At 56.0% G+C, this 20824-nt stretch overlaps 1 protein-coding gene across 3 annotated transcripts in view; it reads right to left on the bottom strand.

Moving 5' to 3' along the window:
• ndst1b (N-deacetylase/N-sulfotransferase (heparan glucosaminyl) 1b) overlaps nucleotides 1–20824 on the bottom strand; it is a 48977-nt gene that overhangs the window by 17260 nt on the left and 10893 nt on the right. The gene's annotated exons all lie outside the window — the stretch shown is intronic.

The raw sequence follows: 20824 nt of genomic DNA, 5'->3' as shown, positions 1-20824 counted from the left end.
ACCCACACCGCCGTACCAACCCTCACCGCCGTACCAACCCTCACCGCCGTACCAACCCTCACCGCCGTACCAACCCTCACCGCCGTACCAACCCTCACCGCCGTACCAACCCTCACCCTCACCGCCGTACCAACCCTCACCCTCACCGCCGTACCAACCCTCACCGCCGTACCAACCCTCACCGCCGTACCAACCCTCACCGCCGTACCAACCCTCACCCTCACCGCCGTACCAACCCTCACCCTCACCGCCGTACCAACCCTCACCCACACCGCCGTACCAACCCTCACCCACACCGCCGTACCAACCCTCACCCACACCGCCGTACCAACCCTCACCCTCACTGCCGTACCAACCCTCACCGCCGTACCAACCCTCACCCACACCGCCGTACCAACCCTCACCCACACCGCCGTACCAACCCTCACCGCCGTACCAACCCTCACCCTCACCGCCGTACCAACCCACACCGCCGTACCAACCCTCACCCACACCGCCGTACCAACCCTCACCCTCACCGCCGTACCAACCCTCACCGCCGTACCAACCCTCACCCTCACCGCCGTACCAACCCTCACCGCCGTACCAACCCTCACCGCCGTACCAACCCTCACCCACACCGCCGTACCAACCCTCACCGCCGTACCAACCCTCACCCTCACCGCCGTACCAACCCTCACCGCCGTACCAACCCTCACCCTCACCGCCGTACCAACCCTCACCCTCACCGCCGTACCAACCCTCACCCACACCGCCGTACCAACCCTCACCGCCGTACCAACCCTCACCCTCACCGCCGTACCAACCCTCACCGCCGTACCAACCCTCACCCTCACCGCCGTACCAACCCTCACCGCCTAACCAACCCTCACCCTCACCGCAACAACCCACACCACAGTACCAACCCTCACCCTCACCGCCGTACCAACCCTCACCCTCACCGCCGTTCCAACCCTCACCCACACACTTATTGGGTGAGGGACCAGCGACGCCCTGATTGGGTGAGGGACCAGCGACGCCCTGATTGGGGGAGGGACCAGCGACGCCCTGATTGGGGGAGGGACCAGCGACGCCCTGATTGGGTGAGGGACCAGCGACGCCCTGATTTGGTGAGGGACCAGCGAGGCCCTGATTGGGTGAGGGACCAGCGAGGCCCTGATTGGGTGAGGGACCAGCGAGGCCCTGATTGGGTGAGGGACCAGCGAGGCCCTGATTGGGTCGGGCAGCAGGGGAGACAGTAGAGCCCTCCCCCGTGGGTTGCGGCCGGAGGGGGGAGGCAGCCCTACGGAGACACAGCCCCAGTGCCCAGGGGGAGGGGGGGGGTGTGTTGGGTGAATATGTGATTAGCCAGCAGCGAGGGGAGAGTGTAGGGATGAGGGATGAGGTGGGAGGGAGCGAGGCGTGAAAACATAATTTCTCCATTTGTCTTCAGAGTGAGAGAGTGGAGGGGGAGAGAGAGAGAGTGGAGAGGAGAGAGAGAGAGAGAGAGAGAGAGAGAGAGAGAGAGAGAGAGAGAGAGAGAGAGAGAGAGAGAGAGAGAGAGAGAGAGAGAGAGAGAGAGAGAGAGAGAGAGAGAGAGAGAGAGAGAGAGAGAGAGAGAGAGAGAGAGAGCAAGAGAGAGAGAAACGAGAGCGGCCACCATATATTTATTTTTACAAGGCAGTGTGTTCCCGTTTTGTGCGGGGGGTGTTATGAAGCCGCTCTGCCACCCTCCCGACCCCTCTAAACAATGCCCTGCCTGGACGAGGCATTAGCCTGAGACAGAACCCTCTGCTGCCACCGAATAATGACCAGCACATCCATCAGGGCCAGGGAGGGCCGTTACAACGGCTCATAACGCCATTAACAGCTTTCTACGGAAGACGATAAACCAAAGTTTAATTAAGGGCGGGATGAAAAGCAGAAATAAATGTAGGGAGCGTACCAGTCTTGTCAATGTGCATTCAATGACATTTCCTCTTGATGGACAGCTAATGCATTAACGACTTATTGATTTCATATTTCTCCTCTGGCCGTGAAGTTGGTGGGTTACACACAAAGAAAAAAACAGGAATTCCATCAGAATTCCATGGAGAAAACATTGTTTTCAATGTCATACGGTAACACACACAACGATCCGCCCCGATCAGTCTCTCCTGTTGACCAATAGTAACCCTGATGCTCATATGATGCCCCCTGTCCAATGCACAGCTTGCTGCCCGCCGCCAGCGTCCTGGAGGCCTCGCGTTCACAGGACGGCCGGCGCTAATGTAGCGAGCGTCTGTGAAACAGCGGTAGGCGTTGGGAGAAAGTGAAACGCCAGAGCATGCACACACACCTACTGGCTTTTGACCATCAACAAGCACGCACACACACACCAAGGAGTTCACATGAGCAGGCACACAGACAAACATATGCGCACACACATAAACGCACACAGACAGACACAGTTCGACACGCAGACACAGTCGTGGGTGCGCTTGCTTTGTTGAGGAGGGGAAGTCGTGCCGTAGCATAACAAAGCGTGATTAGCCGGAGGAAGCGGCGCGTGGATGCGTGGTCAGGGGCCGCGTAGCCAAACAACCACAAGGTGCCCCCCCCCCCCCCCCTCTCCCTCTCCCTCTCTCTCTCTCAAAGTAATTTGGGGGTTGATGATTAATCAGCGAGGGAGCTTGTCTTATCTTCGGCCAAGGTCTGCGGGAGACAAGAGGCTGCGCGGGTCTCTATTGGAGCCGCTGACGGGCTTAGAGGACAGATTAAAGGGCTGCGCAAACAACACACAGCTCCAACATGGCCGCACGCTCGGGCCTCACTTCCAGCACTGATAACAACTCCCTCATCAATGGCACACAATCTTCTTCTGGGCTGGCCTTGAAGCCCCAACAAAACTGGTTCTCACTCAGGGAGGGGGGGATGCAAAGGGGGGGGGGGGGGGGGGGGAGGGCAGCGATGTCATCGCGGAGCGTGGCTGTAATGCACTGGGATGAGGTCCTTAATGGAGGCGTGTGGTGCAGAGGACGGTATTAGCAGCTGTCGGGATGAAGGCTAATGGCTCCGGACCATCTCCTGGTCTGGGGCGTACCTTCACAGAAGGTACCCCCCCTCATCCCCACTCTACCGCTCGGTCAGAGAGGAACGCTCCACAGGGAGGAAAGGGAGTCAGTATTCCACTCCCGCGTGATGGCGGGGAGGGGAGGGGCTGTATAGCGGGCCGACCCACGGGGAGGGCAGAGGGCCGAGACAGAGGAGCGGGAACGCAGACGCTGGCTGAGGCACTCCTGGGGGGGAGGGACGGAGCTCACCTCGCAGTCTTCCCTCGCACACCCAGGATCGGGTACCGCGATCAGGGACGCCCCCCCCTCCTGAAACATGGAGGAGGAGGAGCCCGGCGAGTTTTAAGACAAAAGCTGGTGATTAAATTGAAAATACGAAGTAAATGACCGGCGCGGAAAAAAACAGAACGAGGAAAACACACCTCCCTTAGGCGGCCATCAATCTGATCCGACGGCTCTGGGAAAACATCAATTAACATATCCCCAATTAACATATCCCCAATTAACATATCCCCAATTAACATATCCCCGCTGGCTGGACGGGCTGAGTGATGGGGACGGGTTGAGGGGCACCGTAAACAAGGGCAGGTGACCCCGAGCCCCCGAGGCCAGAGCGCTGCCGTCCCTCAGGGTGGGGGGGTCACACAGAGAAACAAGGGAGAGAGCGAGAGAGAACCCGTCGGGGGGCCGAGTGTGAATCCCAGGCCTCAGCTGAAACAACTCCCTGGATAAACACCACTAAAGTTGACCATCTGCAGAAGCCTCCCCCCCCTCCCCCCTCCCCAACATAATTCCCTCCATGTCCTTACGGACAGGGTTGGTTGTCGGTTCCCCCTCTCCCCCTAAATCCATCTCAGCGTTCAGAGCGGAGTGTTCTCTCTGGCGTGACGAGTTGGTGCATTAGCACCGGCCCCGCCGCACAGAGCCCAGTTTATCCTATTTTACAAATAAACTCTGGGAGTGAGAGAGAGGTGACCCTGGGGCTGGCTGCCCCAGTACACTGCCCCCCCTCCCGCTCTCCACTCCCAGGGCACCGGCTGACAGAAATAAATGATGTCCCTCCCGCTTCACAGCTAAGTGCCTTGGCAACCGCACAGTCTCAATGAAACGTCTGGACTGCATCTGGTTTCCTGGAACGCGGTGTAGAATCCAAGCTCAGAACGAACCACAACACTATCGGTTCAGACTTGCCTCAGAGCGAATCGGTTTGACAGCAGCACGTTGAGCATGTTCCTCATGGACGCTCTGACCCAATGGGAGGGCCTCGGCTCTCTGAAGGCCCCTGTGACTGTGGGTCCAACGCAGGCTCAGAGTCGTATTAGAAGGGCTACCCGCGCTAGGCCACGCCTCTCATTCCCGAGCCTCTCAGGGAGAATCGTAGGAACCATTAAAAAACGCTCACGGCTATTAAAGGGTCCACATGATGGATCCTACAGCGAGGTAGAGCCGCAATTACTCAGCAACGTTTGCCGTCTTTCCATCGCCCGTGACATTAGCATCATCGTCTTCTGCGTAGTTTATGGAGGGATGAGGGTCGCCACCATCCAGCCCTTCTGTCGCGCATATCAAATCCCAGACGTCCACGCAACCGCCTGCCGTTCGGCAGCGGGGAAGGTGGGTCAAGGTCTGCCGGGTGAGGTAGAGGCTGTTGTAATCTCTCCCCCCTAATCCGGTTAATCTGGACACTTTCAAAGGCAGCACATGTAGCGCTAATGGCCCCCGCTGTTGCATCGGAAGCCGCCCGGCTTTGAGTGGCGAGTGAAGGATGAAGCGTTTTTAAATACAAAAACAAGGAAGACAGAAGCTGAAGGATAAGGGGGGGGGGGGGGGGGAGGCAATTTTTAAAAAAATGATGCAAAGTGTGGGGGGGGGGGAGAAACATAAATTCAAAGTAAACACGACCAAAAAAAGTATTCTTTATCTTTAAAAACGTCTTTCCAAAGACGTTATGTGGAACTCACTTTAAAAGACATTCGCTTAAATGCAGAGGAGGCAACGAAGCGAGCCGAATGGACTGTTATTGTGAGCAGTGAGGATGACGACAAGGAAATGGTGTCAGATTCTGAAGGCATGCAAACAAGCAGCGAGAACCCCAGCGCACGGAAAAGCTCTCCATTTGCATTCCTGCTGCACCGCCGTTCCCTCACTGAAGATTAAACTTCAAAAAGAAAAAAACTGAAAAATGGCTCCCTCGTGAAGCAAGGCATCAAACACACACGCGTGTGCGCTCCCGTGTGTGTGCGTGTGTCTGTGAGGCACGACGCTTCGCTTTCTTAGACGGGTTCAATTTAAGGAGCCGCCAGCGGCCTCGGGGTACCCCCCCTCCTCGCTTGGCATCCATCAATACAGAAACAATCAATCTGAAATTCAAATTCTATTTCATGCATCCATTGTGGTCGGCCGCGATTAAATTTGGAGGCTGAGAAATGGCGGCATGGTGTCCCCCCCCCCCCCCTCCTCCATGGGGGGCTGGAGCCCACGGGGCAGGCGGTCCTGCCTCGACCTCACCCAAGGTGAAGAAAACCATTCACTCAGACTTTGTCTCCCCCTCTCTCTGTCTCCCTCCCTCTCTCTCTCTCTCTCCCCCGCCCCCTCTCGCTCTGTCTCCCTCCCTCTCTCTCTCTCTCTCTCCCCCGCCCCCTCTCGCTCTCTCTCTCTCCCCCCAGCGCCACTCGCTCTGTCTCCATCTTCCCCCGAGTTATGAATTCATTTCACGCCTCTGTGTGGAGACTGGACGCCCTACGGGAGGAACAGTACCTCCGACTTCTCATTCTCTCTAAAGAAAATACAAATTCAGTATTACGGTCGGACCACCGCTAACCCCCCAGCCCCGACCCCACCTCCACCCCCACCCCCGCCCGGGCATGACCCTAACCCTAACCCTGACGCAGAACCGCGGCTGCACCACCACTTGGTTTCTCTCCCACCACCTTGGTTTAATGCCCCCAACGGTTGAGACAGTTTCACAGATGGGAGACATGTCTCCCTCCATCTCTTCCCTAAATAAGCCCCCGCCCCGGCAATTACGACGATGGCCCCACTCTCGGCCTCCGATCGGAGTAATTAGAAATGATTGCAACATTATTCGTTGACGCGGTAATGGCACAAAGTGAAGCAGGCTCATATTTTAGTTTAGACAAGAGCAAGTGCAATCTTTTTCTAAAGACCAATTATGACTGGAACGAGAAGATGGCAAATGTGCATTCAATCAGAATTACTGACGAGACGTTCTGTCTATTTCTGGACATGGGCAAATTCAGAGAGAGACCGAGAGAGACGGTAGGAGAGAGAGGGTGAGGTATGGAGAGAGAGAGAGGGTGAAGGATGGGGAGAGAGGGTGAGGGATGGAGAGAGAGGGTGAGGGATGGAGAGAGAGGGAAGCAGAGCGGGAGAGAGAGAGCGAGAGATTACATTCCAACAGACCCCTGCTACAGGATTAAATCCGCTCCCCCATCAAAACAGATCCCGACTCGCTGTGATGGCGGTTGAACTGGCATAATGACACGATTACACATTAGGGTTAGGGTTAGGCTAACAGATCCCGTCTCGCTGTGATGGAGGTTGAACTGGCATAATGACACGATTACACATTAGGGTTAGGGTTAGGCTAACAGATCCCGTCTCGCTGTGATGGAGGTTGAACTGGCATAATGACACGATTACACATTAGGGTTAGGGTTAGGCTAACAGATCCCGACTCGCTGTGATGGAGGTTGAACTGGCATAATGACACGATTACACATTAGGGTTAGGGTTAGGCTAACAGATCCCGTCTCGCTGTGATGGAGGTTGAACTGGCATAATGACACGATTACACATTAGGGTTAGGCTAACAGATCCCGTCTCGCTGTGATGGAGGTTGAACTGGCATAATGACACGATTACACATTCACGTTCCGCCAAGACGAAGAAAGCAACGTAGAGTGAAAACACTGAAGGTGGTGGAGTGGAAATATACATAGATATCCGACTCCTTCCTCTTCCTCTCTCATTAAACAGTCGCATAACTCCTCAGGTCTGTCCTCAGATCCTGGTCATCTCAGCGCGGGTAACCAAGGGAACCTCAGAAGTGAGCGCCAGGAAGTGGATTACTTCCCTATAGGAGGGGAGGAGGTGGGGGCACAGATGACCATGTGTGTGAGGTTGAATGTCAGAGGTATGGCGGGCCATGCCTGGTTGTACGATTATCCCCCCCCCCCACCTGCCGGCTGGCTTCACAGTGTAAGGGATGTTCTGGATGGACCTCACACAGAATCCTTAAACACACACACGCAGATACACACGCAGATACACACGCACACGCACACACACACACACACACAGGAAGGAGAAAAAATAAAGAAATGGCACAGATGATCCATGGGGCTCCCTGTCACAGGAGCTGCAGAGGACGATGGAGCCGATCAAACAGGCAGTAGGCGCGTCATTAAGGAAGCAGAGCTCCGTGAGCGCTGATAGCCTCCAGCAGGTAATCAGAGCCTGACCACAGCGCTGGGATCCTCTCTGTACAGCAGGTGATGTCTGATCACACCCCTGATACAGCCATTAATCAGCTCCACTAATGAAGGCCAAACAACAATCTGAGGACCGGCGGATGAGAGGATGCATGTGGAGGGGGGGGGGGGGGGGGGGGGGGGGGGGGGGGGGGGGGGGGGGGGGCGTCTTTTGCGTGTGTATATCTGTGCAGGCTGCTGAGCGACAGCGCAGACTATTAGCCAGGAGCCGCCGGGTGGGGGGGGGCCTACGGCGGGACGCGTCCCACAGCAGATGCATCATCCGGGCTCCACTTGAGCGCGTGCAGCGTCATGCATATGGATGGCCCGCAGCCCCCCCCGTATAATGACGGGGGCATGTTTACGCCTGGAAATAAAAAGGATGACCTCAAGCCATGAATAACACACGCACACAACGCAGGGCACACACAAGCACACACACGGCAGGGGCACACACACACACACACACACTTCGCTTGACACCCTTGGCACACACACACACGCGCTTTGGAGGAAGGAGAAGTCGACTCTATTGGATTTCAGGGGGGGAGGAATGGGCTCGCAGCGCCTCAGACAGCCTCCGTGTGGCGGGGGGGGGGTAGAGACGAAGGGCGGGCCAGTCATTTATCATGGGGTGTCAGTCCGGTGCAGAGAGGGAGGAGGCGGCCTGTGGTAGGGGCGTCTGCGGTTCAGGTTCATATAAATGGAGTGCAGGTAGAATCAATGTGGAGCTGGGGCTGAGCGAGAGAGAGATCAATGCTGGGGGGGGGCTGTTTGTTCACGTTGTTTATCCAGCGTCACCCCGCCAGGACGCTGAAGGACAAGCGAGCGGGGGAGCAACACACACACACACACACACACACACACACACACACACACACACACACACACACACACACACACACACACACACACACACACACACACACACACACACACACACACACACACACACACACACACACACCTTATTGATCCAAGAATGCGTGTGTGTCCTCCACTCCAGTGGAGATGCTATAATAATATATATAATAATATATATTATAGCATTAGTCACGGCAGGGGTCCCGCTGAAGGGCCTGTCAGCAGCTGATCCCGGGCGAGGCCGCGGCCCAACGGCCTCATGGAGATCCCCTAATGCCCGTGGCTAGGAGGCAGAAGTACTGACCTGAACTGACCTGAGCCGGAGAAAACCTTCGCACGGAACGGCTACCGCAATCTACAGCGACGATCGCACGGCGGGAAGCAGCGACAGAGGAACACACAACAATAACAAGAGGGAGGAAGAGGAAACTCAGAGGCAGAGCGCTCAGAACACGAGGAGAGGGAGAGCGCCCTCTGCCAGACTCAGAACACGAGGCGAGGAGTGTTCAGAGCGCAGGCGGCCGGCAGAGCTCCTCCATCACTCTGGGACCAGCGAGCGAAGAGGCAGCGAGGGCGGAGCGGGTTGATGTATCTGCCAGAGTAATACACGGCAGTACAATATCTTCCCATGAAATGATGATGAGATAGATTTAAGAGGCCGGCCACTGAATTTAAGGTAGCAGAGCTATATCACCCCCCCGGGATCCAAAGCCCCTGCACTCGGTTCCTCTCCACCCGCCTCCCTCCTTCCTGCCTCTCTCTCCCTCTCTCCATCATCCTCCTCCACCTCCCTTCATGTTCAGATAAGACTGAGACCCGCACTGATCAGACTGTGATACGCAAAGCACAAAACGCCTTCCCATGGGAATATCAACAGCGGGGAAGAATAGCTGACACAAGGAGAGATGGGATTCCATTGTGCTGCCCATATTTTTGCCCATCCGATCAAACGGATAGGATTTCATACTCACCGCACGGAAATGCATTCAAAAATAGTCAAAGCGCTTTAAAGGAAAACCAAACTGCTATGTTTGTGTGTCTAAATGTGCGCGCGTGCGTGCGTGCGTGCGTGTGTGTGTGTGTCTAAGTATGTATTTGTGTGGGGGAAGGAAAGAAGTAGTAATTTGACAACTGGGGATGTATGGGATTTATATCAACAAAGCAGCCGCAGCCGCGTGCTCTCGTTAACCGTGATGTTATTCGCCATAGCTCCTAGATAACGTTACGAAATACCTCCGTTCCCACGAGGGCCAACCTGCACTCCCTCATGCATTCATTAGCAGCCGGGCGCTATAGGCTGACAGCAGAACCTATGGCGTCCGTATGGCCATGACAGGGCTCCTCCTCCCTACTCCGGGCTCCTCCTCCCTACTCCGGGCTCCCCGCCCCTACTCCGGGCTCCTCCTCCCTACTCCGGGCTCCTCCTCCCTACTCCGGGCTCCTCCTCCCTACTCCGGGCTCCTCCTCCCTACTCCGGGCTCCCCGCCCCTACTCCGGGCTCCTCCTCCCTACTCCGGGCTCCTCGCCCCTACTCCGGGCTCCTCGCCCCTACTCCGGGCTCCTCCTCCCTACTCCGGGCTCCCCGCCCCTACTCCGGGCTCCCCGCCCCTACTCCGGGCTCCCCGCCCCTACTCCGGGCTCCTCCTCCCTACTCCGGGCTCCTCCTCCCTACTCCGGGCTCCTCTCCCCTACTCCGGGCTCCTCTCCCCTACTCCGGGCTCCTCCTCCCTACTCCGGGCTCCTCCTCCCTACTCCGGGCTCCTCGCCCCTACTCCGGGCTCCTCGCCCCTACTCCGGGCTCCTCGCCCCTACTCCGGGCTCCTCGCCCCTACTCCGGGCTCCTCGCCCCTACTCCGGGCTCCTCTCCCCTACTCCGGGCTCCTCTCCCCTACTCTTCATATATACCTCTCATTTGCTTTGGAATGGGAGGATATACATTTAGTATGTTAATGCAGATAGTATGTATTCCGATACAAGGCCGATATGTTTTTAGCATTAATTATGCATTTGAAAAACAATTACTAGTAATGTGGATATGATGAGCGGGTAGGACCGTAATGGGTTGGGATAATTGGATCAATGTACTTTAATGACGCCTTTCAGACCTGGAACACAGAATAATTAGCCCACACTTTACAGCAATATTGCATTAACCAAAGTCCCAGCAGCTTTCTATTCTCACCCCTTCCACAGCTCCCCTGCCCAGACTCCCCCCCCCATATAAGCTCCTCTCAGCTCAGAACCCGTACACTCTCCTCCTCCCCCACCTCCGCCGACTCACAGCCCCCACTTTTACAAAGCTCCATGCGCTCCTACAGGGAAGCATATGTGGATGACAGGTCTATCTCTGCAGCACCAACGCTCACACACACACACACACACACACACACACACACCCACCCCCCCCCCCCACTGTGACGGCCCATACAGAGAGAGACACTCGCACACAAATTGGTTTACAGTAGGGGGGCAGCCCATCCACACTGACGAACCGTCGCCGCGGCAACGACGACAGGATGCATGTGACTAGCGCTAAAGTCAAACATCGGGTTGTGTTCTTTTTTTACGGGCAGACAGACTGAAGGAAAAGAAAAAGAGCAAGCCAGTTTAAATGTAGAGGCGCTGCTGAGGAATCACAGCCCCCCCCCCCCCCCCCGCCCAGAAGGAAGGCCTGTCACACACCAGTTGACAGTTTAATGGTGCATGCCTTAATAAGTGTGCGCGTGTGTGTTTGTGCCAGTGCCTTAATGTGTCACTGCACCCTTGTGCGTGTGCGTGTGCACGACTGTATACGTTTCCTCGCGGTGAACCGTCATGTGTAACGCTGAAACACACCCCCCCCCCCCACCCCACCCCGCCTTCGAGTACCGCCTGGAGCGCGGGGGGGGGGGGGGGGGGTTCAGCACGGGGCGGGGGTTCAGCGCGGGGGGGGGGCTAGCGCGGGGCGGGGGGGGGGGCTAGCGCGGGGCGGGGGGTTCAGCGCGGGGCGGGGGGGCAGTGCGGGGCGGGGCGGTTCAGCGCGGGGCGGGGGGGGGGTCAGCGCGGGGCGGGGGGGGGTCCGCGCGGGGCGGGGGGGGGGTCCGCGCGGGGCGGGGGGGGGGTCAGCGCGGGGCGGGGGGGGGGTCCGCGCGGGGCGGGGGGGGGCAGCTCGGGGCGGGGGGGGGGCAGCTCGGGGCGGGGGGGGGCAGCTCGGGGCGGGGGGGGCAGCTCGGGGCGGGGGGGGGCAGCGCGGGGCAGGGGGGCCCTGCTGTAAGGCGGGGGGGCCCTGCTGTAAGGCGGGAGGGCCCTGCTGTAAGGCGGGGGGGCCCTGCTGTAAGGCAGAATGTACCCCGCGTCCCCGGGGAGACCCGACAGCCATGAGCGGAGCAGCAGCTGGACGGGACGGCGCGCTCCCAGACAGACCCGTCACCGGAAACCCCATGTAGCACATGTCCCATTGGACACGCAGCTAGCCAAGCCCCGCTGCTCCGCATGAACAGAGACACGCAGAGAGAGAGACACAGAGAGAGAGAGACAGAGAGAGAGAGACACACAGAGAGAGACAGAGAGAGAGAGAAACAGAGAGAGAGACACAGAGAGAGAGACACAGAGAGAGAGAGACACAGAGAGAGAGAGAGAGAGAGACACAGAGAGAGAGAGACACAGAGAGAGAGAGACACAGAGAGAGACACACAGAGAGAGAGACACACAGAGAGAGAGACACACAGAGAGAGAGAGACAGAGAGAGAGAGAGAGAGAGACACAGAGAGAGACACACAGAGAGAGAGACACACAGAGAGAGAGAGACACAGAGAGAGAGAGACACAGAGAGAGAGACACACAGAGAGAGACAGAGAGACACAGAGAGAGAGAGAGACACACAGAGAGAGAGACACACAGAGAGAGACACAGAGAGAGAGACACACAGAGAGAGACACAGAGAGAGAGAGAGACACGCAGAGAGAGACACACAGAGAGAGACACAGAGAGAGAGAGAGAGAGAGACACAGAGAGAGAGAGAGACACAGAGAGAGACACACAGAGAGAGAGAGACCCAGAGAGAGAGAGAGACACACAGAGAGAGAGAGAGACACACAGAGAGACACAGAGAGAGAGACACACAGAGAGAGAGACACACAGAGAGAGAGAGACACAGAGAGAGAGAGAGAGACACACAGAGAGAGAGAGAGACACACAGAGAGAGAGAGAGAGAGACACAGAGAGAGAGAGAGAGACACAGAGAGAGAGACACAGAGAGACACACAGACACTCACACACAGAGACACAGAGACAGACACAGAGAGACACACAGACACACACAGAGACAGACACAGAGACAGACACAGAGAGACACACAGAGAGACACACACAGAGACACACACAGAGACACACACAGAGACACACACACAGAGACACACACACAGAGACACACACACAGAGAGACACACACAGAGAGACACAGAGACACACACAGAGACACACACAGAGACAGCGCGTTTGTGTCCCATGGACCGGAACAGGTGTCGGGCCGGAAGGGGGCAAATGGGGGGAAAATGATCCGATACCTTGGAGACCACAGTCGCTGACCTCAACACGCACGCACGCACGCGCACACACAGACAGAAGGGGAAACTTCCAATCAGCCCATTAGATCAATACCTGACGGCCTCAGGATATGGGGCTCTGCAGCTAATGAGTAGCACTTAAGGAAGAGGGCAATCGCTATCGATTGTAAACGGGTTCAAGAGATCCCGTGTGCCCGTTAGCCTTTGGGTGGATTGGTTGTTGTCGTGTGGAGCGGTCGACTAATTGATGACCAAATGTCCGGGGTGTGGGGATAAAGATTGAAGATAAGAATCGCGATCCATATTTGAATCTATTATTCCGATTTGACTCACAACTTCGGAAAATGCATTTGAAAATAAAAAAGTGTCATTTTGTCACTTACTCTGCTTTTACGGAATAATTTGCCAGGACCCCTATATACTGGAACAAGAATGGATTTGTATCAAATCAAAAAATAATTTGTTTTGTGGCTCGAACCTGGAAATCACACCATAATCAGCTTCCAAGACCCTCGTTGCTTGACAAACAGCAAAAACAACACCAATTAAGGCAAGGCTGAGTGCACAAACATCGGAACAACGTCGGACCCACGACAGGCAGGTAGCATGCACACCAGTCCTACTACTACTACTACTACTACTACTAAGCATAGGCCAAAGGCTAATTTGCAAACCGGGAGTCAAACAAACACGAAATGTTTCATGTGCAAGTGCAACACAAAACCAAAATACTTGAGAGGCCTCTGGATGCCATGACACGTCTCCTTTGAAATTAATTATTCAGTGTTGCCTTTTCCCTGCCTTCAATTATACATCAATGTTTCACATAACAAAGGCCGGGGCCAAACCAACCCCCGGATCCGGCTTCCACGGGCCCTTAGTGATGGAAGCGGATGGAGGCGTGTCGGCCTTGAGGAAGACCACAGAGGAAGGGCCCCCTGTGGGAGATCACCACCCGGCACCACCTCCTCAACCTCCTCCACCACCTCCGCCTCCCTTGGCGAGCTGCCTCGTGTGTTCCATGCTGTCATTTGTGAAGTTTCCGCATGGCTGTCCGTGGCGACGGGGATCACAGGGTTAACTGCTATGGCGGCCCGCGGCCCTGGCCTGTACATTATTCAACAGCATGTTACAACAGGCTGCTCCCTGATCTCGCACACGCGGAGACTGGGCGGGAGTCTCCGGGATTAGCTGGAATGGGTAAGAAAATGAGCGGATGGGGCGGGGAGGGGGGGGGGGTGGAGGCGGGAGATGAGAGAGTACCGAAGGGGAAAGGGATAAAGAACGGGCTGAATGGGATGAAAGAGGTATTGACAAAAGGGGAGGGATGAGAACGTGGTGACAGACAGCTCGACGAGCACAGGTGGATGGGATGAATAAGATCAAAAGAGACGTCCGTAGCGATGTATAGGCGCGACAGGGTGGTCGGGCGTCCTTCAGTCGTACCGTCTACAGTCCAATGTCCCTCGTTGAGATCAGTGCTACTGCTGACGTTGGGTAAAGGTAGGAGTGGCCCCAGGAGAAGCAGTTCACACTCCGTCTGCTCGTCCACAACCGATGTCTAACCGTTGAAGCCGTTCGCTGGGTAGAACCGCACGGCTGTACGCCTGACTTCAGCCCAACAGACCATGTGAGGGCAATGGCCTTGCACACCAACTCTTGGGTTGAGGAGGTCAACATATTAGAGAGAACGTCGTTGATTGAGCATAAGCCTGCGAACACGCTTTAGGTTTATGTCCTATTTTCTTCCCCGTCGCCCGAACAGCCATCGTGGTCATGAGCAAATACAACCAACTGCAGCCCTGAAGGAATTCACAAAGGATGTCTGGAGTAGGACCGTTCCAATGAACTCTGAAACCAAACACTGGGACGAATGCGGAGCGCAGTTAAACGAGGCGGGCCTTCTGCGGCTTCCAGTGAACCGCAAGGTTCTAGTTCGTTTTATACACACACAAACGGCTCCCTAGTGACCAGGCGTTCATTAAAGTTGGGGAGGTATTCGTTGTTCACTTTGTGCTCAGCTAAACCCTTCTATATAATTAGCCCACTTTACAGTAAAGTTAAATGTTTACAGTGAAGGGGAAAAGCGATCAAGCCACATTGCGATATTATGATGAACAAAATCACGACGGCGCTGCACATCCAGTGATGAGGGATGCGTTCTCTGTGCTCCTTGTTTCGGGAGCGGCCATGTTTAAAGTCCCCAGCCTTTGCGGTACCGAGGCTGGCTGATTTGGCCCCTTTGTTCATTAATTGATTGGTCTCCCCTGCTAGGCCTCTGCAACTAGGTTACCCACAGCCAGCAACAGAAGAGGATCTGGCCTCCTCCTCCTCCTCCTCCTCCCCCTCCCCCCCCCCCCCTCCTCCGCCGCCGCCGCCGCCGCCGCCGCCGCCGCCGCCGCCGCCTCCTCCTCCTCCTCCTCCTCCTCCTCCTCCTCATGGAGGCCCGCGGGGCAGGAATGCGGGTGTTAATATAGCTAATGGAGTGTAGCAGACGGTAACTTTATTGAAATCACCCTCATCTAATTAGAGTGAGCGGCTGAGGAAAGCTGGGGGGTGGAGATGGAGGGGAGGGGGGGTGGAGATGGAGGGGAGGGGGGGAGGGGGGGTGGAGATGGAGGGGTGGGGGGGTGGAGATGGAGGGGAGGGGGGGGGGGTGGAGATGGAGGGGAGGGGGGGTGGAGATGGAGGGGTGGGGGGGTGGAGGGGTGGAGATGGAGGGGAGGGGGGGTGGAGATGGAGGGGAGGGGGGGTGGAGATGGAGGGGTGGGGGGGTGGAGATGGAGGGGTGGAGATGGAGGGGAGGGGGGTGGAGATGGAGGGGTGGGGGGGTGGAGATGGAGGGGTGGAGATGGAGGGGAGGGGGGGCATGGAAGGAGAGAAGAGCGGGTGACATTACACGAGTGTGATGTCACTGTCATGTTGAGTGAGGAGCGGGGCTCTGCAGGGGAGGGGTGACGGCTCAGCGAGCGAGGGAAAAGGAAGGAGTAAAGATGGAGATAGATGGAGGGATGGATGGATGGAGGGCGATGCACAACAGGCCGATTCATTATCAGCCTGTCACGGGCGAGACAGGGGGCAATGTGCCCTCGTACCGATATGTCAAGTCGGAGGCTAATGTTGCCGCATTGCTAATCCCTCCCGAGATGGAGGGTGGCGAGGGGCTGTGCTAACTAGTAAGATATCACCAGGTTTTCCTATAATATCGTACTAGGGTGTATCCAGAACATGCGGTTAGATCATCAAGACATGGCTGTAATTACAGAGGCCTTCCTCTGCCGTAGTGCCGGCGGCCCACAGGTCGACGACACCACAGGGAACACCGTCGACTATAATGAGAGCAAAGCTACTGAATGTGACGCGCAGGGCCCATCAAATCCACCCTCTCGGTCCTTGGCCTGTGATAACGTTTTATGCATCTGGGTGTCTCAATACCCCCCCAATGATTACGTAGCCATTGGAGACGGTTCCTACTGGAGGTGGCCTGGCCGTGACGTGAGCTCCGTCTGCCAACATTGGGTTTGAGGTGTCTGCTCAACAGAGGGGCTAGCAGTGTGCACTAACCCTTGGGCTAGAGGTGTCGGCTAACAGAGGGGCTAGCGTGGGGCTAGCAGTGTGTCCACTAGCAGTGGGGCTAGCGGTGTGGCTAGTGGAGTGTCCACTATCTGTGGGGATAGCAGTCTGTCCACTAACAGTTGGGTTAGCGGTGGGGCTAGCAGTCTGACCACTAGCAGTGGGGCTAGCAGTCTGTCCACTAGCAGTTGGGTTAGCGGTGGGGCTAGCAGTCTGTCCACTAGCAGTGGGGCTAGCGGTGTGTCCACTAGCGGTGGGGCTAGCGGTGGGGCTAGCGGTGTGTCCACTAGCAGTGGGGCTAGCAGTCTGTCCACTAGCAGTGGGGCTAGCGGTGGGGCTAGCGGTGTGTCCACTAGCAGTGGGGCTAGCGGTGTGTCCACTAGCAGTGGGGCTAGCGGTGGGGCTAGCGGTGGGGCTAGTGGTGGGTCCACTAGCAGTGGGGCTAGCAGTGGGCCTAGCGGTGTGTCCACTAGCAGTGGGCCTAGCGGTGGGGCTAGCGGTGTGTCCACTAGCGGTGGGGCTAGCGGTGTGTCCACTAGCAGTGGGGCTAGCGGTGTGTCCACTATCAGTGGGCCTAGCGGTGGGGCTAGCGGTGGGGCTAGAGGTGTGTCCACTAGCAGTGGGGCTAGCGGTGGGGCTAGCGGTGTGTCCACTATCAGTGGGCCTAGCGGTGTGTCCACTAAAGGTGGGGCTAGCGGTGTGTCCATGGCAGTGGGGCTAGCGGTGGGGCTAGCGGTGTGTCCACTATCAGTGGGGCTAGCGGTGTGTCCACTAGCAGTGGGCCTAGCGCTGTGTCCACTAGCAGTGGGGCTAGCGGTGTGTCCACTAGCAGTGGGGCTAGCGGTGTGTCCACTAGCAGTGGGGCTAGCGGTGTGTCCACTATCAGTGGGGCTAGCGGTGTGTCCACTAGCAGTGGGCCTAGCGCTGTGTCCAAGGCAGTGAGCTAGTGCCGTCTGCTCAGGGCTGAACAGCTGAATCAACCCGAGAAGCTGCTGCCCCGCATACCTGAGAGGACATAAGTTTCCACCATATATCCGTCAGGTGCCGCCGCCCCGCCGCCCGCCGCCCCCCCCCCCTCGGCTCTGAAGGGGACAGCGACAGACAGCACAGTGAGTAAAGGGGTTTGCTTTGTGCTTATTCCGGTCAATAAAAGGTGAGCGGTGTGTTAGCGCTTATTCAGTCCGGCATTGGCTATTTCAAGGATTACTTAAACCTATAAGCACTTAATCAGATTGCCATTAGCTCTGAACAATATGAATATGAGTCTGCTTGATATATAACATATGCGTCTCATCAGAATCTGCAGTGTGTCTCCGTCTACAGTAATAGAAACACTCGGGTTCCTTGTGTAACTGCATAGTTCCTAAGCTCGACGTAGACAATATCCACATTCCCAGTCTCCATTTTATCGCTGTAATGCAGTGTCAATATAAAATCTGCCATGCCACATTTGCAAATTACCAAACGCTGTAATAAAATTGTCGTATTGGAAGTCAATCATATTGCAATATTAATATAAATGTCCCTGCTATGCAAATAGTGCTCCCCAACCTAGCACACAGGGATCAAACTAAATGCCAATTTCAAATACCCAACTAATCTAGTGCTGCGCAGAAAAGCACTATTTGGATTGCTTGCGTGTGGTCCTGTGTGGGCGTGTGGCAGTGCTGCCAAGTGCCACAGGCTTTTTGTAACGGCAGTCCGTTTCTGACATTTCAGAATAAGAATAACACCACGGAAAATATGAAACACTTTCTCACATCATGAATTTCTACCCCAGCACTCAAAGGTTGGCCTCTCTCTGACTTTTTGCCGTCTGTTTCTACAGAAGAGATCCGTATTAGTCATACATACCAACCTGTTACCTGGTTACCAAACGGGGACCGTGAGATGGACACGGAGAGACCAACAAAAGCAATTGGTTACCTGGTGCACCTGCACTTCGAATGACATCGATAATAACAAAAAGAAAATGAATGAAAGTTTGAAGGCTTGTGTTGCGTGAATGTGTTGGAATACGGAAATTATATCAAGTAGGATTTTGGTATAAAAACACATTCTATCCTATGTAGACCAACCATATGTTGTGTTTATAGCAGCAGGACCACACACACACACACACGAAAAATTTGGTTATCTTTGATTTCTCTTAGGAGGGTTCCCCGACTTCAAAGTGCGACGCTCGGCCCCTAACACCTCACCCTGTTACGGCCCACCCTGTGGCCTCTGCAGCCAAACAATCAGCCAGACAGCCGGACCCCTGATGTGTGCCCACACATCCTGGCGACAGGACCATCTGACGACAGGCGGGCTGCTGGCCCCCACTCCGAGGAGGGCTACGACAGGTGCAGCAGGTGCCAGCGACCGTTAAGATCGGATTGGACACACTGCTACTACGGTTCTGCAACAACTAGGCTGGGTTAACGCTGGCTGGGAGACGCAAGAGGGGGGAAAAGAACTGCAGTCATTTAGGACATTTTTATTAGCGCTTCAGGCGAGTAGCAGTGAGGTAGAGCTAACCTTGAGCTCTCAATGCATTACAGCTTGGGTTGGTTGAGGTGGACATGGGCTAGGCAGGGAATTAGCTCATCAGAGTTTGAGTGTAGCATTGCGTTTCTGATTTCAACACCAGTATAAACGACGCTGACTGGTGCATTCAGGGAAGCTGCTCTTTAGAGAGAACACTTTTATGAAAGATACGTTTAAGGTTTATCCTCTTTATTGTAGAGTAGACTTGAAAATAGTGCCCTGACCGGCTGGGGTACTAGAGGCTGGGGTACTAGAGGGTACTAGAGGGCACTAGAGGCTGGGGTACTAGAGGCACTAGAGGGCACTAGAGGCTGGGGTACTAGAGGTACTAGAAGCTGGGGCACTAGAGGTACTAGAGGCTGGGGTACTAGAGGTACTAGAGGGTACTAGAGGCTGGGGCACTAGAGGCTCGGGCACTAGAGGCTGGGGCACTAGAGGCTGGGGCACTAGAGGCACTAGAGGATGGGGTACTAGAGGGCACTAGAGGCTGGGGCACTATAGGTACTAGAGGCTGGGGCACTAGAGGCTTGGGCACTAGAGGCTGGGGCACTAGAGGCACTAGAGGCTGGGGCACTAGAGGCTGGGGTACTAGAGGGTACTAGAGGCTGGGGTACTAGAGGCTGGGGCACTAGAGGCTGCGGTACTAGAGGCTGGGGCAATAGAGGCTGGGGCACCAGAGGCTGGGGCAATAGAGGCTGGGGCACTATAGGTACTAGAGGCTGGGGCACTAGAGGCTGGGGTACTAGAGGCTGGGGCACTAGAGGCTGGGGTACTAGAGGCTGGGGCACTAGAGGCTGGGGCACTAGAGGCTGGGGTACTAGAGGCTGGGGCACTAGAGGCTGGGGTACTAGAGGCTGGGGCACTAGAGGCTGGGGCACTAGAGGCTGGGGTACTAGAGGCTGGGGTACTAGAGGCCTGCGTGAGGAGCATCCGATCGGACAGCGAGAGGTATTCCGCATATCGGAGAGGCTTGGATAAATGTTTTGGTGGAGAACAGCCGTGGGCTCATGGAGGACTGTCAGTCATGCGGGGGGAGAGGGGGGGGGTAAGCAGCCTCCTCAAGCCAACCAAGACCGTCAATCATAACGAAAATTAAGAAGGAAAAGGGAGACAAATACTAGAGTCAATGGGCTGGGGGTGGATCCACCAGTCTGCAAACACGGAACATAACCTTCCGTCTTTAGACCAATTACACAGCACGACGAGGTCCTTAGGAGAATAAAGAATAGGTCAAGACGATTATGGAACACAAAAGACATTTGGCTGGTGTTTTTCTGCCTTCGCTCAGCCACTCCAAAAGACAAATTCACCAGAAGAAGAGCGCCAAAAAAAAGGACATAATCCAAACCATAATAATCCAGAAGTAAGTGTAGCGCGTGGAAACGGTGATGGGGTGAGGTAGAGGGGTGGGTGGGTGGGGGGGGGGTGATATAGGGGATGGGGGGGTGGAGTAGGGGGTTTGGGCGTGTCCGGAGAAACAGGAGAAACTCAACTCAACCCAGCGGAGCCCAGTTGGTGCGCAGCCTCAGAACGGGCTGTGATGTGTTGAGGGTCTGACCCCGTTGCATCACCGCAGCACCGCATGATGACTGGCCCCACGCCGCCTCCAACCCACACCCCCTCAGCGCCACCCCCCGGCCGCCTCACACCCCCCCCCCCTCTAAACCACAGGCTATTCAGACGCTGCCCCCCCCACAACAGTCATTTGCATTCAGTGCACTTAAGTCTCTCATTGTGCTCCGACACAAAGACGCTTCCCAGAGCTCAGCACACATATTACACATATAGC

Source organism: Gadus morhua, chromosome 10 (genome assembly GCF_902167405.1).
Source record: "Gadus morhua chromosome 10, gadMor3.0, whole genome shotgun sequence".
Taxonomy (NCBI): Eukaryota; Metazoa; Chordata; class Actinopteri; order Gadiformes; family Gadidae; genus Gadus; species Gadus morhua.
The sequence above is the reverse complement of the archived record's forward strand: the minus strand, read 5'-3'. Positions and strand labels throughout refer to the sequence as shown.